This window comes from Eptesicus fuscus, chromosome 8 (assembly GCF_027574615.1).
Source record: "Eptesicus fuscus isolate TK198812 chromosome 8, DD_ASM_mEF_20220401, whole genome shotgun sequence".
In the NCBI taxonomy this organism is placed as follows: Eukaryota; Metazoa; Chordata; class Mammalia; order Chiroptera; family Vespertilionidae; genus Eptesicus; species Eptesicus fuscus.
Window position 1 is genome coordinate 61,786,387 of NC_072480.1, and position 25,142 is coordinate 61,811,528.

General features: G+C 43.9%; 1 protein-coding gene and 1 pseudogene across 1 annotated transcript in view; both read left to right on the top strand.

Moving 5' to 3' along the window:
- HS6ST3 (heparan sulfate 6-O-sulfotransferase 3) overlaps window positions 1-25,142 on the top strand; it is a 702,271-nt gene that overhangs the window by 244,160 nt on the left and 432,969 nt on the right. The gene's annotated exons all lie outside the window — the stretch shown is intronic.
- Window positions 16,814-25,142, top strand: part of LOC129150075 (nuclear prelamin A recognition factor-like) — a 77,128-nt pseudogene continuing 68,799 nt past the window's right edge.

The window sequence follows — 25,142 nt, forward strand, 5'->3', positions numbered from 1 at the left end:
AAGAAGCTCCAGTAAGACCAAACACAAACATATATCTAATTGAAACACACTTTCTCATCTCATTCCCTAGTGAATATTTTCATACATTGAAAATTGTTATTTGATATAAGAACAGTCTTTCATGCCATATTAAGTTCTTCTGAAGTAAGGAAATATTTTTACATAATCTTAAACATTTAACATTAACCGTTGGGACTATGAATGGAGTCTGGGAGTAAGGGTTATTTTTTGAGGAACTAAATTTGATCACTTAAATTGGTTGAGAAAGTTCTAAGGACATTGTGAAATTAATTAAATTGACAGACTGTAATGTCAGTAAGAGTGGATTTGTATGTTAAAATCTTTTCTTTGCTGTATTCATTATGCACCTTAAAAACATGGTAATATATACACAAAATGGTATTTTTAAAGTACTTGATTTAGTTTGAAGTTATTATAAGAAAGAAAAGATCTAAGAAGAGACCCATGGCTTAAAATTCCATAATGATAATGAACTTGGAAGGAACCTTGTATACCAAGTGAATTATAGACAAGACAGTGGGAAAACTATGCTCAAGTAATAATATTTAATATCATCCAATTTACTCTATTTATGAAGATCCATAACTTTTAAACATATCTGATATATTTGGCTATATTCTTTCATGTTTCAGATTTTTTCCCCCCAAATTTTATATCACAGTTTTAAAGATACATGACAGTTTTGTCCAATACATAAAGATACCGAAGGTCTGCGTATATATGGCTCTTGTTGGCCTTGTAAATTTTGGGTCTTAGTTCTAGCTCTAGTTTTACTACCAACTAACTGGTGACCTTGAGAAAGTCTCTTCACATTTTTTATTTCATTTTATAACCTATAACACTCCAACAATCTGTTTAATTTGCCTCTTGAAAGTCTTTGTGGAGCCTGACAAAGTTTAGATATGTGCTTTTTTTTTTTTTTTTCTCCCAAGAATTTAGCATCTGCATGGCACTGTTTGAGATGCTCTCTTGGTTTCTGCAGGTGTTCTTTCTTGCTTTCTACTGGCTTTAGTTTCTCTTAATCATGGGAGGTCCTTTTATATATCTAATTTTAGAAAGTACTGCTTGATTTGTGAGAAATTGGAGAATGCCGCTATGACTTAAGGGATTGCTGTGAAACAGAATTGAAGGCACTTCACATTGTGTTCAGGGGATTGCTGCATATTTAAAATATGCACTGGCTTATGTGGTGCCTATTTATATGTTCTCTCAGGATCACACGGGTAAGCATTTATTCGACGACATCTACTTGCAGACACATTGCTGGGACTTATTTTGGGTCATAGGCTAATATTTAGGACCACAACTGCACATATGACAGCTGAGCTCAGAATCAGAGCAGAGGGAGCTCTCAACTAAGATTCTGTGTTTATAATTTAGGGTGAGGTACAGGGTGGCTTCCACAGAGTACTTGTGACCTTTCCTGGCAGATCATTAATCTAAAGTGATAACTCCATAGAGGGTAAGTAAGGACTTGTGGTAAGGTCAATGACAAGCAAAGGAAAGGCAACCAGGGGAGAGGGACAGTCTGAGCACCAGGTCTCTCCTGTTTTCGGAGTTCTGTAGTGCTGGATAGCTGAGAGCTTTGGGAAAGCCTTTAGCTTTCCCCAACTGCTGACAAGCTTTTGGAGTAGCAGTAGTTCTGGGATTTGCAGAAGAAATTGCCAGGGGTGGAAGGACACAATGCATCATTATCAGCAAATTCTGCAAGAAGTGGATCTTGGGGTAGGTGCTTTATAAGGTTTAAAGATTCTTTTGATGGTGGGTTACAGCACATTGACCCTCAGCTAGATGAAGGCAGAACTCAGTTCCTTACAGCTCCCAACAAGAGCAGGCTTCCTGGCAGGGCTACACAGGCGGTTGTTCCCAGGGACAGAGAAACAGCAAGCTGGAGCAGCAGGGGGCAGCTTATGGCAAATGGGGTGGGGTTAGCTAGGTTTCATGGGTTCTCTATGGATTTGATAATTTGAATAATTCTACAGGCTCCAGGGTATTGCGTTGGTCACTTGTTGTCTGGTACCTGCCTGGGGGTGATGAGGGCAGGTGCACTGTAGCCTGGCGTGTGAGACATGATCAGGGCAATGGTTGGGATGTGGACATACTTCCCTGGGCAAGAAGGAAGGCTGACTGACCTCTAGCCAGGGCCTCAAAACTGGATCAAGACAGCACTTAAAAAAAAAAAAAACAAACCAACAACACTATATTATAGCAGGTATGTGTTCTTTATAGTTGTTCAAATACCTGACAGATGCTTCTTTTTTTTTTTTTTTTTTTTTAATTTCTTTATTGATTAAGGTGTCACATATTTGTCCTCATCCCCCCATTCCCATCCCACCCCTCTCCCCACGCAGGCCCCAATCCCCTGTTGAACTTAACCGTTGGATAGGCTTATATGCATGCATGCAGGTCCTTTGGTTGAACTCTCCCCCTCCCCCCACCCTCCCCCTACCCTCCCCTATCCTCCCTCTGAGGCCCGATAGTCCGATTGATGCCTCCTTACTTCTGGTTCTGTTCTTGTTCCTCAGTCTATGTTGTTCATCATTTCCTCTAGATGAACGAGATCAAATGTCACTAGATATATACTAATAAGAACTGAATGTGAGACGAGTAACAATATTTATGCTGACAGGCAAATGAATCAATCTGTAGCGAGCTTCCCCCTGGACCAACAGTTCTTTTGAGACCCAATTTCGATGACCAGTAGTTCCTTATGTGTACATGTCAGCACTGACCCCTCAGCTCTGGATGGTGGACAAATGGTGGTAATGGAGGTCCGACTCCCTCTGGTTTGGTCTCGGCCGAACCCAGGGGCACGGCGTCACCTGGACTAAGGGGCACGTGGCCTCACCCATACCCAAGGGGCGCGTGGTCTCACCCGGGCCTGGGACCCAGCCTCACCCGGATGGATCCAGGGGCGCACGGCCTCACCCGGACCCAGGATCTGGCTTCACCCGTACCCAGGGACGCTTGGCCTCTCCCAGACCCAGGGGCACGTGGCCTCACCTGGGCTTAGTTTCACAAGGCCTCACCTGGATCCAGGGACACATGGTCTCTCCCGGACCCAGGGACGCTTGGCCTCTCCCAGACCCAGGGGCACGTGGCCTCACCCGGGCCTAGGTTCACGAGGCCTCACCCGGATTCAGGGACACATGGTCTCACCCAGACCCAGGAACGTTTGGCCTCTCCCAGACCCTGGGCCACTTCGGCTCACCCGGGCCTAGGTGCACGAGGCCTCACCCGGATCCAGGGACACATGGTCTCACCCGGACCCAGAGACGCTTGGCCTCTCCCAGACCCAGGGCCACTTGGGCTCACCCGGGCCTAGGTGCACGAGGCCTCATCCGGATCCAGGGACGCATGGTCTCACCCGGGCCCAGGGACGCTTGGCCTCTCCCAGACCCAGGGCCACTTGGGCTCACCCGGGCCTAGGTGCACGAGGCCTCACCCGGATCCAGGGACACATGGTCTCACCCGGACCCAGGGATGCTTGGCCTCTCCCAGACCCAGGGCCACTTGGGCTCACCCGGGCCTAGGTGCACGAGGCCTCACCCGGATCCAGGGACACATGGTCTCACCCGGACCCAGGGACGCTTGGCCTCTCCCCGACCCAGGGCCACTTGGGCTCACCCGGGCCTAGGTGCACGAGGCCTCACCCGGATCCAGGGACACATGGTCTCACCCGGACCCAGGAACGATTGGCCACTCCCAGACCCAGGGCCACTTGGGCTCACCCGGGCCTAGGTGCACGAGGCCTCACCCGGATCCAGGGACGCATGGTCTCACCCGGACCCAGGGACGCTTGGCCTCTCCCAGACCCAGGGCCACTTGGGCTCACCCGGGCCTAGGTGCACGAGGCCTCACCCGGATCCAGGGACACATGGTCTCACCCGGACCCAGGGACGCTTGGCCTCTCCCAGACCCAGGGCCACTTGGGCTCACCCGGGCCTAGGTGCACGAGGCCTCACCCGGATCCAGGGACACATGGTCTCACCCGGACCCAGGGATGCTTGGCCTCTCCCAGACCCAGGGCCACTTGGGCTCACCCGGGCCTAGGTGCACGAGGCCTCACCCGGATCCAGGGACGCATGGTCTCACCTGGACCCAGGGACGCTTGGCCTCTCCCAGACCCAGGGCCACTTGGGCTCACCCGGGCCTAGGTGCACGAGGCCTCACCCGGATCCAGGGACGCATGGTCTCACCCGGACCCAGGGACGCTTGGCCACTCCCAGACCCAGGGCCACTTGGGCTCACCCGGGCCTAGGTGCACAAGGCCTCATCCGGATCCAGGGACGCATGGTCTCACCCGGACCCAGGGACGCTTGGCCTCTCCCCGACCCAGGGGCACGTGGCCTCACCCGGGCCTAGGTGCACGAGGCCTCACCCGGATCCAGGGACACATGGTCTCACCCGGACGCAGGGATGCTTGGCCTCTCCCAGACCCAGGGCCACTTGGGCTCACCCGGGCCTAGGTGCACGCGGCCTCACCCGGATCCAGGGACACATGGTCTTGCCTGGACCCAGGGGTGTGTGGGCTCTCCCAGACCCAGGGGCGCTTGGCCTCGCCCGGGCACGGGATCTAGCGTCATCCGGGTCCAGGGGCACTTGGCCTCACCCGGACCCGGAGTCTGGCCTCACCTGGACCCAGGGGCATGTGGCCTCACCTAGACCCAGGGACGTGAGGCCTCACTTATACCCAGAGGCGTGTGACCACACCCGAGCCCAGAGGCGCGCAACCCCGCCCGCACCCGGGTCTCAGCGGGGCCCTGTCTTCCCGATCCCAATTCCTGCCGGTCAATCCCCCCTCAGCAATTCCCCTGGCCATCCTTCCAGAGCTCCAGTATGGCTGCTGCAGAACTCGTCGGGCGGCGGCTCGGCGAAGCTCCGGTGCACCCGGTGCATGGCGGTGGGCCAGTCTGGCGTCGCTGCGTCGGCCCTTGGGTCTGCATCGGTGGCCGGTCGCCGAGCATGCGCACCTGGCCGCTTTCGGGGCGTTGAGATTCTTGACGGACTCAGAGGTCAGCAAGCGCGGAGTCTCCCACCCCATGTCTCATAGGGGCTCGTCTGTCCGTGCTTGGCTGCCAGTGGAGCCGTCCCCTCAGCCGGAGACCGCCGGGGGAACTGCGCCGAGCACGTTCCAGGCCGCTGTTGTATCGCCTGAGCCATAGTTCTTTTGTGTCGCCTGAGCTGTAGTTCTTAAAGTGTGGTCTTTGGGTCACCGGCATCAGCATCATCCCACATACCCCTCTTTTATTCTAGTTGTAGAGCATCTACTCAGCCAGCCCTATGGTGGTCTTGGATGGTGTCTGCTCTGCTCTCTTGTCGTAGTCTCAAAGTTGTTGTGGTAGGCAACAATCAGGCTTCCGCCCTATGCCTCCATCTTGGTCCTCCTTTGTATAGTTAAGTCATGATTGTTGTTGGTGTCACTGGGGGGGCTCTCTTTGTCTATAAAGGAAGAGTTGCTGTGCAGGAGACACGTTTATGGGCCGGGTCTTGGTGCAGCAAAGCTTTGGCGCTCACTGAATATTCCCGTTGAATGTGTACCTTATGCACGTGGTTGAAATCTGGTGTCATCTCCCACAGACCACTAGATGCCCTCGTTTCTGGGTCTCCAATGGGGTGTAGATCAGCTACTGCCTTAGGCACTCAGCAAGGATTACAGCAAAAACTGTAGTTTCTTCCTCCTGTCTGAGTGGCCCTGGAGCAGTCCGACTAGAACAGCAGATCATCTGGTCCGCTGCCAGAGGGCAGTCCACCCACATGCATAAGCCGTTGCTTGGGGCGCAGGTGTGCCTGCAAGACTTGCGGGGCAGGTCTTCAAAACGTGCGGGGCGGGTCCCAGGGCGGGGCGGGGTCTCAGGGCGCCAACAGGCCATGGTGCGGCGAGCCGCGATGGCTGTGAGTCTGGTCCTTCTGCCTTCCACGTATCTAAGTCCCTTCGTTCCGCACTCCAGCGCAGCAAACACTGATTGCTGGGCGCACCTCTGCAAGAGTCCCGCCTCTCCCCGCAGGCATCTGGGTCTCCCGGGGTTCGCCAGAAGATGGGTTTCAGGGTGATGGAGAGCTAATCTCCCTTAGGTTTGGAACAAAAGCCCCTTTCCCCCGCCACCAGCCAGACCCACGCACCTCCACACCTCATCCCCTCCGATTTCGCTGGGTGCGAGGCAACAGAACAGCCTTTAACCTCCGCCGCCATCTTTTTCAAACTTCCCGATTTGTACTTCTTAATCCCTTCATTTCAGTCAACTCTACTGAAGTCTAGCGCCGCTGGGAGGTGCACGGAAAGGGCGCCCGGGCCTCCGTCCGGTGCGCGGTGCGCGCGTCCCGCGGAACCAGGCGCACGAGGGCCGCGCGGCTGGGACGGGCGCTGGGCGGCCGCCGAGCTCCAGGCACCGCCATCGCTGTGTTCCGGATGTCGCTGCCGCGGCGTCCCCCCAATTTATACTTCTTAATCCCTTGAATTCAGTCAACTCTACTGAAGTCTAGCGCCGCCGGGAGGTGCACGGAGAGGGCGCCCGGGCCTCCGTCCGGTGTGCGGGGCGCGCGGCCCGCGGCACCAGGCGAGCGGGGGCTGCGCGGCGGGGACGGGTGCTGGGAGGCTGCCGGGCTCCGGGCGCTGCCGCTGCGGCGGCGTCCCCAGCGTCCCGGGCCGGGCGGCCTGCGGGGGCGGCGGAGTTGCGAAAGTAAGTGAGTTTCCCAGGGTTTCGCCCAGAATGGGGTTCAGTGCAATCGGAGCTGGTGCTCAGCGCACTCCGGAGCCTTTATCTCCTTCCTGCCAGTGAACTCCGGCCAGGTCATCAGCCGCCCCCTCCTCTCCGGTTCCATCCTCCCCGCAGGCGCGTGTGCTCGTGTCTCCGCCCGTTTCTCCATACCTCAGGCTTTTACGGCTTCCCCGACTGTCCCCGTGGCCTTCTCCTTCTCCCCAGCTGTGGGCATTTCAGTCCACCAACTTTCCTGTGGTTCTGGACGATGTCCGTTCTGACCTCTAGTTGTATTTTTGAAATTGTTGTGCCCGGCTGCAGGTTAGGTGTTTAACCTATGCCGCCATCTTGGTTTCTCCTGACAGATGCTTCTGAGCTCTGTTGATGAATGGCAGGGAAGGACAAGTATTCAAGGGACTCAATGACCTTAGAAAGCACCATCCAACATCACCCAAAACTTTTGTGTAAATTGTTCAATATATATGGCTGTTGAGCATCTTAGTGTCCCCTTGAGGCAGAGGATCTTAATAACAGGGGAGGGTGTTGGTTGTTGCTATTTGGATGTGGCTTGTGAAAGTGGCCTATCATGAGGGCTCTCCCCACAAGTAAGGGAGCCTGGGGACCAAACCAACAGATAAAGCAGGAACTATATTCAGAGTAAGATATTGCAGGAGCACTTGGAAGTTGAAAGGGATTGAAAAGTTTCTGAAGTCACCCAGGCCTGTTGTTGGGCAAGGGTTTGTCCCAATGGTGGCGTATCCTATCTAATAAAAGAGTACTATGCAGATTGATCATCACTACAACACATAATATAGCTGCCCCCATGTGGTCAAAGATCCTGCCCCCATGTGGACACAAGATGGCCACCACAAGATGGCCAGCAGGAGAGGGCAGTTGGGAGGCACCCAGCCTGCAAGGGAGGGCAGTTGAGAAGGACCAGGCCTGCAAGGGAGGGCAGTTGGAGTTGATCAACCCTGCAGGAGAGGGCAGTTAGGGGTGACCAAGCTGGCAGAGGAGGGAAGTTGGGGGCAAACAGGCTGGCAACAGAGTGGTTAGGGGGTGATCAGGCTGGCAGGCAGAAGTGGTTAGGGGCAATCAGGAAGGCAGGCAGGCAAGCAGTTGGGAGCCAGCAGTCCTGGATTGTGAGAGGGATGTCCGACTGCCCGTTTAGGCCCGATCCCTGGGACATCCCTTGAGGGGTCCCAGATTGGAGAGGGTACAGGCTGGGCTGAGGGACAACCCCCCTCCGTGCACGAATTTCGTGCACCGGGCCTCTAGTTTACCATAAATGCCATACCAGTCATTCTGTGGTCTGAACAGATGTTAGTTATCTGCCTGGGTGGTGTTTGGCTCCAATGGCACATTTGACTACCAGCTTTGCCAACTGAGCAGCACAAGAGCTTGTCCCAACAGCACTGGCTTCCCTTTTCTTCCCTTCTGTCTTTGGTTCTTTGGTACCACTGTAAATAGGACTCTATTTGCTGCCCACACGAGCTCTCTTTTAGCTGTAGCTGGATGAATGTTTCCATGGTGATTCTAACTTCTGGAATAAGACGTCTATGAAGGGGGAGTTTGGACTGGTACACATGGCCCCAGTTGACTAAATTACTGCCTATGGAGCATACTTTTATAAGTCAAATGGGGATTTGTGTAATATTACTCTTTATTTTTTAAAGTTTATCTTTATTGTTGAAAGTTATACAGATGTACCCCTTTTTCCAGATTGACCCCTTCTAGTAATGTTACTCTTTTAGATTTATTCTCCCAGTCTCTTTGATAGACTCCTCTTTGATAGGATGTTAATGACTTGCATAACTATTCTTTCTTTTTCTCAAAAGATGTATAGAAAACAAATAAAAATACTCTCTCTCTCTTTCTATTACTCTGTGTGTGTGTGTGTGTGTGTGTGTGTGTGTGTGTGTGTGTGTGTATGTGTTTGTGTGTGGTCGAGTACTCTCTTCTCTTCAGTCTCCTACAGACTTGGTCTTTCTTTAGGGTATTGGTACCTGTGAATTAATAAATCAAAATGTTTGACATTTGAAAACACTGTGAGTTCTAGTTAGTTTATCACCATTTTCTTAATTATTTATGTCTTAAACATCATAAATTATTGTGTCCCCAAGCATCTGGTAATAAGCTGAAAGTTTTGCCTAATTGGTAATTATATATTTTTTGTTATTATTCACATTTTTATAATTATTTTTATATCAAAATACTTCAATTTGCTTATTCTTACTGTATTTAAATGTGCTTTTAAAAAAAGACAACTAGCTCTATAAGACATAATAAAAATAATTCCTTCATCCTCTGTTCGCCCGATTTCCACTCTGCAGAGACAATTACTTTGAATTCTTTCAGCTTCTTCTACTATTTGCCTCCATATTTATAATACGATTTTCTAGTTTTAGAATATTATCTACTGACCTACTGGTTGTTATAGGCTGAATTATTTTCTCCCAAAATTCATATGTTTAGAACCCCTAATCCCTAGTACCTCAGAATATCACTATATTAAGTGGCAGGGCCTTTAAAGAGGTAATTAAGTTAAAATCCAGCTCTTAGGATGGGCCCTAATTCAATCTGACTGGTGTACTTATAAGATGACATTAGGACATGAACATTCACAGGGACGATCATGCGAAGACACCTGAAGAAAGAGGCCATTTACAAGCTAAGGAGAGAGGCTTTAGAATTAAACCAACATTGCTGACGCCCTGATCTTGGAATTCTAGCCTCCAGAACTGTGAGGAAATAAATTTCTGCTATTTAAGGCCCCCAGTCTGTGATATTTATTATGGAAACCTGAGTAGGGAAACACACCCCTCCCGTGTTTCTCCTTTACTCTCACACTGCTGCCACACTCATACTTCCAAGACCTCAGGTATGGCTTTTCCCCACACACCAAGGAATTCTCTATGACCCTGGCTGTTCATCTGCATTCTTTATCATATCCTTTTGTTTCCCAGCAAACAGTTAAATCCAAGGTAGGGGTCTCAAAGTCTCCATAAAAAATTACAAAAGTGTGCAGTTTAGAGAGCTTCTGAATTGGCGAACACATCCACATACTTTGAGGGTAAGGACACACCCCAACTCCATGGGGACAGAGGCTGGCAGGGTCCCTGTGCAGGAGCTTCATCATGATCTATTACTGACTGAATCTCCAGTCCCCTCTCCTTGCTGGAATGGGTTGGGGGAGGGTGGGGTAGAAAGTTACAAGCTTTTAATCATGGCTTGGTCTTTTTGGTGACCATCCCCCATCCTGAAGCTCATTAGAACAAGACAGTCCTATCACCAAGAAATTCAAAGGGATTTAGGAGCCCTGTTTTAGGAACTGAGGTGAAAGACCAAATATTAAAACAAAAGACACTTCTAGTGCTCTTATCACTTAGGAAATTACAAGGGTTTTAGGAGCTCTGCCAGGAACCAAGGGCAGAGACATACATATACATATACATATACATATACATATACATATACATATACATATACATATACATATACATATACATATACACATATACACATATTTCAGACACCTCTAGCAAATAAATATATTGGTATAGGAAAAAGATAAGAGTTTAGCTTCATATCTGCATCCTGAATTTACATGAATCAATATCTGAAGTTATTTTATTATTATATTATTAAGTCAATCTTTGGGATTGTAATATTATAAACACTATGATAATCTAACCAAGAAGTATAGAAGCACTATCTATAATAATAAAAGGGTAATATGCTAATTAGATCGGACGTCTTCCGGAAGTCATTCTGGACATCCTTCCTGATGAAGCCGGGACCCGAGGGAAGCCAGCCTGGGTCTCGGGTGCCTGTGGGCAGCTGGAGGAGGGAAGCAGCCCGGGTCCTGGGTGCCTGAGGGAAGCCAGTGCCAGCAGCCAGGGGAAGGAAGGCCTACTCTTGCATGAATTTTCGTGCATCGGGCCTCTAGTATAACTAGTATAAAACTTTTGGTTCTTTCTAAAATTAATTATTGTTTCATTACTTATTTAATCAGTTTTCTATAACCAGTCACTACTTTTTTCTCAACTCTTAACAGAAGAATTTTCTCAATTTCTTCTCAGTAGATACAAGCACATGAAGTAATTGATCAGTTTTATTTATTTATTTTTAAAAATATGTTTTTTATTGATTTTTAGATAGAGAGGAAGGGAGAGAGAGATAAAAACACCAATGATAAGAGAGAATCATTGATTGGCTGCCTCCTGCACGCCCCCTCCTAGGGATCGAGACTGCACCCTGGGCATGTGCCTTGACTGAGAATTGAACCCAGGACCTCTTGTCCATGGGACAATGCTCAATCCACTGAGCCATACCAGCCAGCCCAGTTTTATTTTTCTCCTGAAGAAATTCCTACTGGATTTTGCTTTCAGCTTTATTCCAGAGTCTCTGTTTTCCTTTATGCCATCAGTCTACATGGCCTATCACTTATATCGAATCCCCTATATCCTGGATTTGTCTAGGTTTACTTCTTCATTTTGGTAGAATACATCCTCTAGTATCACCCTGAGAAAGGGTTCATGGAATATAAAATTTTTTTTTTCTAAAGTGCTTTCCTCCACCTCAAATATAAAGTGGGGATGATAATAATTGCACCTTACAGTGTTGATAGGTAAATTACCTGAGGTAGGGTGTGTGGAGCATGTGGCAGAGTGCCTGGCACCGAGGGAACGTGCAAGGTTAACTATGCTAGTCCAGACTCTGATAACAATTCCCCTGCAGAGACAGACACACTGCTGTGTGACCTCCTGAGATGTGCAGAAATGAGTGGGCACCTTTGGGGTCCTCGGACTCAGTCTGAGGTTTCCCGAGTATGCCAACACTTCTCTCCTGTGTTGTTTCCTTTACGTATCTTTTTCTCATATCAAACCCTGTACTCTGCCTGTACATCACAATGCATTTTATAGCCAGTCTCATGGCCTAACACAGTGCTATATACTGAGATGTTCAGTAAATAATTTTGAATGAATATATACAGAGCAAAAGTAGTGGAAAAAAACCAAGATGGCGGTATAAGGTAAACACCTAATTGTTGCCTGCCACAACAATTTTGAAACTACAACTGGAAAACAGAATGCACACCGTCCAGAACCACCGGAAAGCTGGCAGAGTGGAAAACCTACAACTAGAGAAAAAAAGAGAGGGGGACACTGAGCCTCAGGAGCTGTGGAGGTGCGGAGATCCGTGAGCGCGGAAAGGGCAGGTGGCTGAATACGCGGCAGGCTTGCTCGCAGCGCGCGGAGAGGGAGGGCAACAGACACTGCGTGGCTAGCTTTCTCGTTTGGGAGAAAAACAAAACCTCCTGACTGCACTGAAATCCAGCTGCGGTCGGGGAGAAACTGGTCTGTTTGGCAGCGGACGAGGCTCCAAAGCTGCCTTCTCTCAGAGGCGCGCAGCCATTGATTAGGGCATGGAGAAACCTGCCCTCTTAGGGCGGCGCGGATGGAAACCAAGTTTGTCTGCGCCATTCTGAGACTCCGCCCCATCCAAGCTGAGCACAGCCCTCCCAGTGACTGGATTTCTTGTTCGGGAGAAAAACAAAACCTCCGGTCTGCACTGCAATCCAGCACCAGCTAGGGAGAAACTGGTCTGTTAGGCAGCTGGAGAGGCTCGAAAGCTGCCTTCTCTCAGAGGCACACAGCCATTAATTCGGGCACAGAGAAACCGCCCCTCTAAGGGTGGAGCAGACGGGAAACCAAAGCTTGTCTGCGCCACCCTGAGACTCCGCCCCATCCAAGCTGAGCACAGAAGCTCTCCCAGTGGAGACACTGCTGATCCTCACAGTCAACTGGCTTGGAGATCAACTCCCGCCAGTGATACCAACAATCCCAACCACTCTGAACTCCAGTTTCTGGGGACACGCGGGGGACCCAGATGCCTACGGGAGGGACTCTCGGCCCGGTCAGAGAGTGAGAGTGACTTTTCTGTCGGTGTGGACGACAACAGATTTCAACCACTCTCATAAGGGACACATTCAAGAGGCAGACTCAGTGAGCACCAAAGCCCTACTGTGTCTCCAGCACAGCAATTCTTCCGTTATAGACACAGCAGGCCCTCACAACCAATTGGACCGGAGGTCAATTCCTCCCAGTGTACCAACAGCAATCAGGGCTTTTAACTACACCAAGACTTTCCACTCAGCCCACAAAGGGGTGTACCAAGAGCGACCACCTAGGGTGATTGGGGAAGCTGAGCTACCGGCCCCTATAGGTCACTGACCACACAAAGCCACTCCATCAACACAGGGAGGCAGCCAAAATGTGGAGACATCGAAGTATGTCACAAGTAGGAGAGAGAGATGAAAGCAAACTAATGGACGACACAGTGTTCAGAACCATATTTATAAGGTTACTCAAGAATCTTCTAAAAACCGCTGAGAAACTTGAAGAGACCTTCAAGGACCTAAATGAGAATACCAAAAAAATGGAAAAGGACCAGTCAGAAATTATGCATACACTGTCTGAAATAAAGAATATACAGAGTAGACCATCGCACCTGAAGAGTCAAACCAAAGATCTGGAATATGAGGAAGAAAAAAACACCCAACAAGAGAGGCAGAAAGAAAGAAGAATCCAAAAGTGTGAGGATAGCATAAGGAGCCTCCAGGATGGCTTTAAGCATACCAATATCTGAATTTTTGGGGTGCCAGAAGAGAAAGAGCAAGATACTGAAAACCTATTTGAAGAAATAATGACAGAAAACTTCCCCTACCTGGTGAAAGAAATAGACTTACAGGTTCAGGAAGTGCACAGAACCCCAAACAAGAGGAATCCAAAGAGGACCACACCAAGACACATCATAATTAAAATGCCAAGGGCAAAAGACAAAGAGAGAATCTTACAAGCAGCAAGAGAAAAACAGTTAGTTACCTACAAGGGAGCACCCATACGACTGTCAGCTGATTTCTCAACAGAAACTATGCAGGCCAGACGGGAATGGCAAGAAATATTCAAAGTGATGAATAGCAAGAACCTACAACCAAGACTACTCTACCCAGCAAAGTTATCATTCAGAATTGAAGGGCAGATAAAGAGCTTCACAGATAAGAAAAAGCTAAAGGAGTTCATCACCACCAAACCAGTATTATATGAAATGCTGAAAGGTATTCTTTACAAGGAGGAAAAAGATAAAAAAAGTAAAGATAAAAATTATGAACAGCAAATACATATCTATCAACAAGTGATTCTAAAAATCAAGTGAATTAAAAATCTGAGGAACAGAATAAACTGGTGAACATAATAGAATCAGAGGCATAGAATGGGAGTGGATTAATAATTCTCAGGGGGAAAGGAGTGTCTGTGTGGGGGGAATGGGAAGAGACTGGACAAAAATCATACACCTATGGATAAGGACAACGGTGGGGAGGGAACCGGGTGATGGGAAGATATGGGGGGAAAAAAAAAGGAGAAACAATTGTAATTATCTGAACAATAAAGATTTATTTAAAAAAAAAGTAGTGAGTATGTGAAACATAGAGCTTATGTTTGTACTATTATAATAATAGCCTGCATGTCTTTTCCATATGAACAACTGTAAACCTACTTTTTGCCCACCCTGTACTTATCACTGTTTTCATTCTTAAGCTTTTCTAAACCCCCAGCCTTTTTTTAGAAATATGTTGGATGTTTTATTCTCAGATATAATGACTGAATTAACCAATAAGGTGTTTGAAATTGAGTCATCTCTAGTTATGTGGAAAAATCAGCCATTTTTCACATGGGGGAAATGGCATTCATTGTTTGTGTAATAAAATAATCTACTAAACGTTCTTTTCATTTAGATCTGTGTGCATAAAGAGGCCAGTTTTCAAACGAAGAAGAGAAAATCTGATGCATTACTTTCAAAAACATTTACTATGTTTAAAAAGTGGCTTAAAATATTAATGGTGTTAATTTAAAAAGTACTACATTTTCAATGGGTGGATTAAAATGATAAGTTAAAATTAATAATTAAAATTGTTTTGCAGTTGAGGGATGCTTTCATCTGCTATGAGGAAGGGCTCTTGTTTCATTTTGTAGGACTAGTTTTTCTTCCGTGTGTGCAACTCTGCACCATGTGAATCCTAAAGTGAAGCAATTTGTAAATATATGTACATCCATATCCTATCTAATAAAAGAGAGTAATATGCAAATTGACCATCACTCCAACACACAAGATGGCTGCCCCCATGTGGTCAAAGATCCTGCCCCCATGTGGACACAAGAAAGCTGCCACAAGATGGCCACCAGGGGAGGGCAGTTGGGAGGGACCAGGCCTGCAAGGGAGGGCAGTTGTGGGAGATCAGGCCAGCAGGGGAGGGCAACTAGGGGTGACCAGGCTGGCAGAGGAGGTAAGTTGGGGGCAACCAGGTCTACAGGGAAGGACAGTTGGGGGGGACCCAGGCCTTCAGGGGAGAGCAGTTAGGGGGGACAAGGCCTGCAGTGGAGAGCAATTAGTGGTGACCAGGCCTGCAGGAGAGGGCAGTTAGGGGCAATCAGGCTGGCAGGGGAGCAGTTAGGCATCAATCAGGCTGGCAGGGGAGTGGTTAGGGGGTGATCGGGCTGGAAGGCAGAAGCAGTTAGGGGCAATCAGGAAGGCAGGCAGGCAGGCGAGCAGTTGGGAGCCAGCAGTCCTGGATTGTGAGAGGGATGTCTGGAAGTCGGGCATCCCTTGAGGGGTCCCAGATTGGAGAGGGTGCAGGCTGGGCTGAGGGACACACACCCCCATGCATGAATTTCGTGCACCAGGCCTCTAGTGTATGTATAATTTCCAACATATGTGATGCAGTCCATATATAAAGTTATTTTGTTTTGTAAATTGCATTATATAAAAATTCCTTTCCATGAATAACCACTCTACCAAGTTCTTTGTGATGCATTTCAAACTGAGATACTCTCAACCCTGGAGCTGTGTGGTAATGTACAAGGATATTGTGAAGCCTGGAGTGAATATGGCACTTGACATATATTTACAGGGGGTCAACTTTCCTGGAATATTTTTTTGAATTTTAGGGGCTATGTTAAGTACTATTTAAATGGTAAGTATTAAAACTTTTTAAATAATAAAAACATAGTTATATTATGGAATTAGATAAAAATTCTTACGGACTTTTTAAAACTAAAAATTAAAACATTGGGGATATGTCTTGCTTGCTAAGAGTAGAGTTCCCATACTTTATAAAATACATTTTCATTCTCCTCTACCATTAGTATGAAATTTTTATATAAAATTTGCTTAAAAGAATTGTTTAATATATCTATTTTAATTACCATATGTAGAAGTGACTTACAATTTACATATTTTAGTTGACATAGGTTACTCTAAATCAGGAGTTCAGACAAATATTCTGAAATTAAATGCATCCATGTGTATGTTTGTATTTATTACACTCTCCCCTCACTGAACTTTCCTTTTATCCAAAGGGAATTACATACTAATAGAAAGGTTTTTTTTACTCTTCAGCATCAATGACAACCAAACACATTAGTCTTTTACTGAAAAAAGGTTCATGATTTTCATTAGATTCATGAAGGTATCTAATGTGAAAATAATATTAAGAACTTATTGATTTAAAATTTAAGTTTAGTTAGTATATAATATCAAGTTAGTTTCAGGTGTACAATATAGTGATTTGACACTTATATACCTTACGATGTGATCATCACACTAAGTCTAGTAATCATCTGTCACTGTGCAAACTTATCACAATATTATTGAGTATACCCCCTCTCCCCCTTTTAAACATTGTGATTCACAAATTGGAACATTTATAAACATATGGTTACTTTCCACATTTGAACTCATTGAGACTCAAAAGCACTTTGTATTTTTTTTGCATATTATCTGTCATATTTTAGTTATTTGTTTACCCACCCCCATTTTCTTTCTCTGAACTATGACTTTCATGAAGGATAAAGACTGTGTCTTATCTATCTATCTATCTACCTATCTATCTATCTATCTATCTATCTATCTATCTATATATCTATATAAAGCCAGTGTCTGTGATGACCAGGATGACCAAATGACCAGTCACCATGAGGTGCATTGAGCACCTGTTGGTCCCTTCCCCCTGGCCCGCAGTCTCCCATCGCAGCATGGCGAATGGGGAACCACGGCAAATGGAGCAGTGGGGTGGGACTGGCGAGTGGGCAGAACAGCGACCTGTTGGTCCCTCCCCCCCCATCCCAGGGCCACAGGCTTCAGGGAACCGGAGCCATGCTGCTATCAGGGAACTACAGGGGACTGAGGTGAGTGGCAGCGGGGTGGGACTGGCAAGCGGGCAGAACGGAGACCTCTAGGTTACTCCCCTGGCCCTCAGGCTCCAATCTCAGCTTGGCAAATGGGGAACCATGGCAAACAAGGTGAGTGGCAGTGGGGTGGGGAGAGGGTGGAACTGCGACCTCTTGGTCTCTCCCCCAGCCCACAGGCTCCAGGGAACTGGAACCATGCTAAGATTGGGGAATCATGGTGAACCAGGAGGTGGCAGCAGGGACTGGCAAGTGGGCAGAAGATGGCCTAGGGACCCTAACCATGTACAATTTTGTGCACCCTGGGCCTCTAGTTAGCTATAAGTCTGAGCACCTCATAATAAGTCTGGCTCAACAGTAGGTGTTGAGTGTAACTGAATAACAAACATGTTCATATAGTTTCCCTTAAGCATTGCCCTTGTAACCAACAGAACATTCTGTTGCAATTAGTTTGAACTTAAAAATGATTCAATTATCATGTTTACTTGCTAACGTCATCCTAGGAATTGTGTTTTAGAGTTGAATGTCTTGAAGAATAGCTTCTCCTTAACAAGACAGAATTCAGACAAAGCAATAATCTGTCTTTACTCAACCTAGACCTAATATGTTAATTCTGATTTAATTTAATTTTCTTCTGCTCATGGCACTGAAATTTTCAAATGGTTCATTTAGTGCTTAATTATCAGCTAAAAATTTCACCCTATCTAGAGAGAAGCCATGCTGTGTCAAGTGCAGATCATTTATCTGGGCACATTTCTGCTCTTCTCACTGTTGTTGGGCTTCATGTCATTCAAGAAGAAATTCTTCCATCTGTAACTCTAGTTTAGAAATAACTGATATATTTCTGAAAGGATTTCTAAGTAACTCAGGGCTAAATGTCATGTCTTCAAACTCCATGTCTGTATTCAGTATACTCAATATTGCACTACTTCTTTCTTCTCTTAAGGACTTGTCATAACCAACAAACGAGCCAAAGAGTCATGGAAACTTTTCTTTCATCTGAAGGGAATTATATAATAACAGAAGGGATTGCTCAGTTTTTATTATCAGTGACAACCAGACTCATGAGTCTGTTCCTTTTCTGCCTGAGAGATGTGCTGTCTTGCTACCCCTCACCCTTATTGTATTAGTTTACTTTTGCTGCTGTAACAAATTATTACAGAAGTAATACAAGTCAGAAGTCCAATACTTGTCTCACTGAGCTAAAATCAAGGTATTGGCAAGGCTGCATTTTTTTCCTCAAGGGTCAAGGGGAGAATCAATTTTCTTAACTTTCCCAGCTTCTAGAAACTGCCCTCATTTCTTTGCTTGTTGGCCCCTTCCATCTTTAACGCCAGCAGTGAGAGGTTCAGTTGTCCTCTCTAGATCTCTTCAGCCTCTCTCTGCCACCTTAAAGGACCTTATGATTACATTGGCCTACCTGGATAATCCGGGATAATCTGTTTTAAACTCAGCTGTTTAGCAACCTTAATTCTCTTTTGTCATATCACATAACATATTCATAGCTTTTGGAGGTAGGGCAAGGTTTATTATTCTTATGACCTATGATTATTCTCCCCCCCTCCCCATTCTTTTTTCTTTCTAACTTTTAAACTTTTAATTATCTTTCCACTTCTCTTATTTTCTTCCTGTTATTCCATATTCACAGTATCCCTTACTCACCCATTTATTATGTTTTACTTATTTTTACTTTATTAAACATACATCCTATAGTATATGTTATATAGGTGTATATGTAGATGCCAGTGAAGCTTTTAAAAAATATTAAAACTTTTATCTTCATAAGAATGCTATAAGGTTGTCCTAAGATAGGCACTGTTTTTATCTATATTTTACAGATGAGGAAATTATGTCTCAGAGAAAATAATTTGTCTAAATAATCTTCAATAATCAACATAATTTTTCTTTATTCATGTAACTTACTTATAATTAAACAAAACTGAAAAAAAAAACTATAGAAATAATCAGGAGGGAAGATATACTTATTTAAATATCTTGTGTAGGCTAAGTATAATTACCATCATTTCCTAGATTGAGTCTCAAAATTTAAAAGACTTGCCCAAGGTCAGACAGTTGGCAGTTGATAAATAGTTGGGATGTCAAAGCTTATGATATTTGTATCATAGGACACTATCCTGCTTTATGAATATGTATAGATTTGGTTATGCATTGCCACTGTCCTTTCTCTTTGTTACTGATTTGCTACTTTTTAAACATAGTGAGTGAGCTTATTGCATTCTGGTATATGTTTATCGAATTTGTATTCTCTCCTGTGTTGGTTAGTAGCACACACTGACCCTGACCTGTCCTCTATCACAAAGAACTGTTGAGTTTGTATTTCAGTTCCCCTTTTTGATGTTACTTTCACATTAGATGTTTCTGTTTAATGAAGGTCATTGCTTGTGAACAATCTGGAACACCATTCTAAGTCTCAGTGTGATGAGCCTGCTGATTGAGGTATTGAATGCCTGTTTTTGTGTGTTGTTTTTTTTTGCTCATAGATAGATGAGGATTGTGATGACAGGATCTTTTGGCTTTCTCCTTGTATTATTTGCCTGTCCACATGTAAATAAATAATAAGGACAAAACAGGAAATTCTTTTCAATTGTGTCAGGATCAGATTTGAGCAAAAGTAATAGAACACAGGTACATTTTCTAGTAAAATTATCTTCAGAGTTCATGTTGAAGAAACATTTGGGTTAGTAATAATCTCACCCCACAGTACTGATTAAGGCAGCATTTGAGAAACACACCAGAATAAGGGGTGCTAAGAGACATTTTGCTGTTTGTTTTGCTGTAGAGATATATTTGTATTGAATTAGGCAGCCTTCAGAGAAATCTTCCCTAAAGTGAACTCATAGTGCCTTGTTTTTCATAAGGCTATCATCAATCCTTGAAAAATGCAATTACTTAGAAAACAAAATATAGCCTCTAGCAATTTACCTGAAATATTTCTATTCATATTGTTCTTTCAGAGCTTTGTTGTTATCAGGCTAGACAGCTTATTTTCTAAAGCATGTTTATCTTAGTGACTAGGTTAATTTTCAAGTGTGTGTGTGTGTGTGTGTGTGTGTGTGTGTTTAATACCCAGTATTATTTATTGGAACAATATGAGGATGTTACGTTGCTAATTGACTTTAAAAAGCATGAGGCGTGTAACAATTCTATTTGGCCAGTAGAATCTACTTTTGCCATGCCCATCTCTACCATTTACATTTCCTTGTGTTTCCCTCATGTGTACTAGAGAACAGTGTTTACCATATTGTATTGTACTCTGAAGATAATTTTACTAGAAAATGTACCTGTGTTCTATGACTTTTGCTCAAATCTGATCCTGACACAACTGAAAAGAATTTCCTGTTTTGTCCTTATTATTTACATGTGGACAGGCAAATAATACAAGGAGAAAGCCAAAAGATCCTGTCATCAGAATCCTCATCTGTCTATGAGCAAAAAAAAACACAGGCATTCAATACCTCAATTTGTATCCTGCATGGAGAGATTAAGGAATGTTTGATTTCTTGTCTATAGTAAAATCCTCTGTTGCAACCAGCTGTGCTTGTGATCATACTAAATATTACTTTAAAAAATAAAGCCAAGAGAAACAGGTACTGTAATTCCATGTTTGTATAGTCTTGCTAGATAATTTGAAATGTGCTAAAACTTGAGTACATTTTACACTGAGCCCACCCACACTAAGAGTGAACCACCGGTCAACCTGTAAGGGAGACAGCCTCTTCGATGGCTCCCTGCAATCCAAGCCTCTGGCATGAATGAGTAACTTTCATTATTCCCCTTGGATAACTTTCTTCTAACACATGGAATGTGGCAACATTGAAGGAATGTTATTTCCATGATTAGGTTACAAGAGATTGTGACTTTTATCTTGATAGTGGACTCTATTAGCTTCCCTGCCCTGTGCTTAGATGAAGCAAGCTGCCAGTTGGAGAGCTCATCATGTCAAGAAACCAAGGGTGGCCAACAACCAGCAAGGAGAACAATCCTGCCAACAACTACATAAGCTTGAAGTGACTCCTTCTTAAGTCAAGGCTACAAATGAGACCCCAACTTTGATGCTTTCATTACAGCCTGTGAGAGATCTGGAAGCAGAGGACCCATATAAGTTGTGCCTGGATTCCTGATCCACAGAGACTCTGAGATAATAATTGATTTATGCTGCTAAGTTTTGTGGTAATGTGTTACACAAGTAATAAGGAACTACTATAGCCCAGATTTATAACTGCTTCCAAGGAATTTTGTGCCCAACCTTCCATTCTGTTATGAAATGGCATTGCCAACAAAAGCATGCCTCATTATGATTTTTAAAAATATATTTATTCAAACTATATTCATGCCTCATTATGATTTTTAAAAATATATTTATTTATTTTTATTTCAGAGAGGAAGGGAAAGGGAGAAAGAGATAGAAACATCAATGATGAGAGAGAATCATTGGTCAGCTGTCTCCAGCACTCCCCCTACTTGGGATTGAGCCTGCAACCCGGGCATGTGCCCTGACCTCCTGCTGCATTGGTCAATGCTCAACCATTGTGCCACACTGGCCAGACCCTCATTATGTTTTTTTGCTGCCTCTTTTCCACCTAAGGCCTGGGCTCAATGAAATTATCATTGTTTCATTAGTCATTGTTCAGAAAATTGAATTTCATTAATGAAACCAGTAGCCTGATGAAAGCATTCCTGTGTACATATTCCAACTTTGCAATTGGGGGGAATTTTAGAATTTTATACTGTAGGATCACCCAATATTTACAGTCTATAATAAATCCCTTCCTTCTTACTGGACAACAGTTAACATTAATAGTAATTAATAATATAATCAGAAAAGATGCTGGGCTGTGATACCACATTGTTTTTTACCTTAGAATTCAGAGGAACAGAACATTTTATGTGTGTTTTGTGATTAGGAAAAATTCTACTGTTGTCCTTTTCCATCTTATGCTATATATCTTTTCACCCAACAACCTTTTAGATCCCAATTAAATGACACTCTTTACAGATACTTTACCTGACTCAGTTCTTCATTTTCCCCTTTCACCATGATGAGGCTGATACCCCTGTATGTGTTTTCCATTTCAGAATGCTTATACTGAAGAGCTAGTGTTTAATTATTTGTATCCCAATGTGCTTTATGCCGATTAAGGCAAGGAGCATAAATCGCTTATCCATTCTGTATCTCTAGCACCTAGAACATTCTTTGATATAGAATAAGCACTCAGTATTTGTTGAAGAAATAAATGAATTTAAATGCCAATAATATGCAATCAGAGAATTTTTACCAATGAAGTCAGCAAAAATGTAGGAGGATGTGTTTGTCCCACGAAATCTACATGGAAAACTACTGACACTTGCTTTTCTGCGGTATTATAAAAACACTCTACTGGAAAATTCAAGAATTTTGGATATTGATTCTGCAAAAGAGAAAGCCACCTAGGGAGGTGTAACATTCAAAATCCATTTGAGTTAGGTTGAAGACCTATTATTGAGGTTCCAATTAATCAGCTGCAGTATGTGCTGGCTATTCACATAATATTGAGAACCACGAGTTATCATATTTAGAGGGTCTGAGGGAATGTGCTTTAAAGTACTTCAGCATTTGAAATAGCATTAATCAATGACTAACATGTAAGATGAGACTTAACTCTGTGACATAATTGGCAAATATACCTTCCATAGCATTTTCCCCCAAAGAACCATTTGTCAAGGTTACTGAAGCCAAACTGTGTACTTGTGGATTCAGTGAAAAATCTCTGAATGTTGTGTTGTAAAATATCTCACAGAGGGTCTCTGACTGATCTTTACAAGGTCTGTAGGCATGTATTTTGCCACCTAGAAAGCAGGCATTCAGGACAGCTAAAGCAGCCCAGCTTCAGAAAGGTCTCCACTGATTTCCCAAGGCACTCTTCAGAGTGGTGGACACTTATGGGAACAGCCAGTCTCATTGATCTAGATCTCTGCAGGCAACATATGTTCTTAAAGACTGGACTTTTTGCTCAAAGAGGAGTAAAAGTGAAGAAAAGCCTGATAACTAATCAAAGTGTCTTTAGTCACATGTGGCACTTATAGAGTTTTAGTAATTATGTCATGACTAAAAGTCAGGAATGTTTGAATACAGACCACGAGAGGTGAAGAGATTCAACAAGTCTAAGATTTACAAAATTAAAATTTCATGACAATTTATGTCCTGGAACACTTTGTCCTTCACTGGCTACCCTAAATGTTATATTCCCTATACACAGAAATTTGTAAACTTTAATGAAAGCTTTAATTTTATGTTCAAGCCAATGTTTGACTTTATATTTCCTTCTATATTTGCAATAACATTCTTAAAGTAGTAATCCAATTTTCAGTTAACATTTTCTGAGTTTTTAATGGGGATTGGTCTGCTAAGTGAAAGTTAAAAAGCAAAGTATTCTCTGGCTTTTATGCTTTTCCACAATTTGAAATAAGCCAGTCAAGAGTCAAGTGTGTTTGTGTATTTTAAATTATACTTTTAAGGAAGTTATTGCGGTGATTTGTTTGTTTGTTTGTTTTAGAATCATACTGTTCTTTATTTAACTTTACTTTTCTCCCTTTCCAAACAACTCTCTCCAAAACTACTGCATAACATTAAAAAAAATTTTAATAGAATGCCACAACACCTCCTGAAAAAGGAAATAACCAGGAGTATTATATATCCACCCCATGATGATCGAGATTCACTCCACTTCTGAAAATATACTGATGGTGTGGCTTGGTGCAAGTTTTAGCTTGCCAGTTATCTTTCTTCAAAACAAGTTTATTTTTCAAACATGTGTTGTTGGACTTTATTTCAACATATAGCAAAAAAATTAAACAACCTTGTTCATGTCAGTTCAGCAGAAGTAAAGAAGGAAGGGAAAATTTTACAAAGAAAATAGGGTTGAATTGTTAATGCCAAGACCTTGATATGTGTGTTAAGTAAAGACGAAGGAGAATTTATTCAAATGGAAACCAAATAATGTTGTTGGTGTAAATGTTGACTGGAGTTATGATAGGGTGTACAGAAAATTCACAAAATATTTATTTTAACTGAAATCATATAACCCCAGTTCAGATGGTATAGTAGGTGAAGATGAAACCCTCTCTCTTTAGTTCTTGACTAGGGTGCTGTAGTAAATCTTACATTGTGCTTCTGAAGGGGATAATTGGGTATTCCCTAGAAAAGAATATTTTGCTGTGTCCCAATTGTAGATTTCAAATCTGCAGAGTCATAACAGTCAACATTTCCTTGCCTGGATTAAATAGTCTTTCTTGCTCTTGCCATTATTCATATCAATCCTGTAGCTACATTGAGTGAGGCCACTGAAATTAGTATTGAAATACATCCAATTTCCCCAGCCAATTGTTTTCATCATGCTCACAACAGATGTTAAGTCTTGAAAAGGTAAAAGCTGATCACGTCTGTGGTTCCAAGTTAAGCACAGAAAAAGCCAGCTTACATGTTACCGTCACGGTCTGTACTCTTGTAAATCCTGCAGTGTTTGGTATGCAATGATTCTGCTAGTGTTGATTAAACCTGCCTTATAAATCTGGCATTGTGATAAGTCACTTTGGGAAGTCTTGGCATAACATTTATCTGTAAAGCACAGAAGAGGGTCTTCTCAAGCAGAATTATCATTTGTATGCAAGTTAATGTTTCTAGAATTAGAATCTGCAAAATGTAGGGTCTCCAACTCTAAGTTTATATGTTCATTTTGCCTTCTACTGTACATAAAGTGCTAGATGTTCTTCTGTTAGACGTAGATAAGGAAAAAATTGACACTTTAACTCAGGTAATAATGAATCTTTTACTTACCTGGATGTTATTTTGGCTTTCCTTTCATTCACATAGCCATAATAAAGAAATTGGAAAACTTTGGAGGGTGTTTTAACAACTGCTAGTATTCTCTTAGTGCAGCACAATGAAGAGAGGGTTTATAAGCTCCTAACATAATAAAAAATCAATTTATCAGTTCCCCTGTAGCGATCTCATTTTCCTGGGTCTCAACAATATTCCTCATTGCTTTCTTCTTATCCTGTGTCATTCAGAAATTGTTTTTCAACTTAAAACTTTTGAAATGTATTAAAAGAAAAATCTATTTGGGAAGATTTTATTTTCCTAAGCAATGTAAAGCTGTTGCTTCCTCTCAATTTTAAC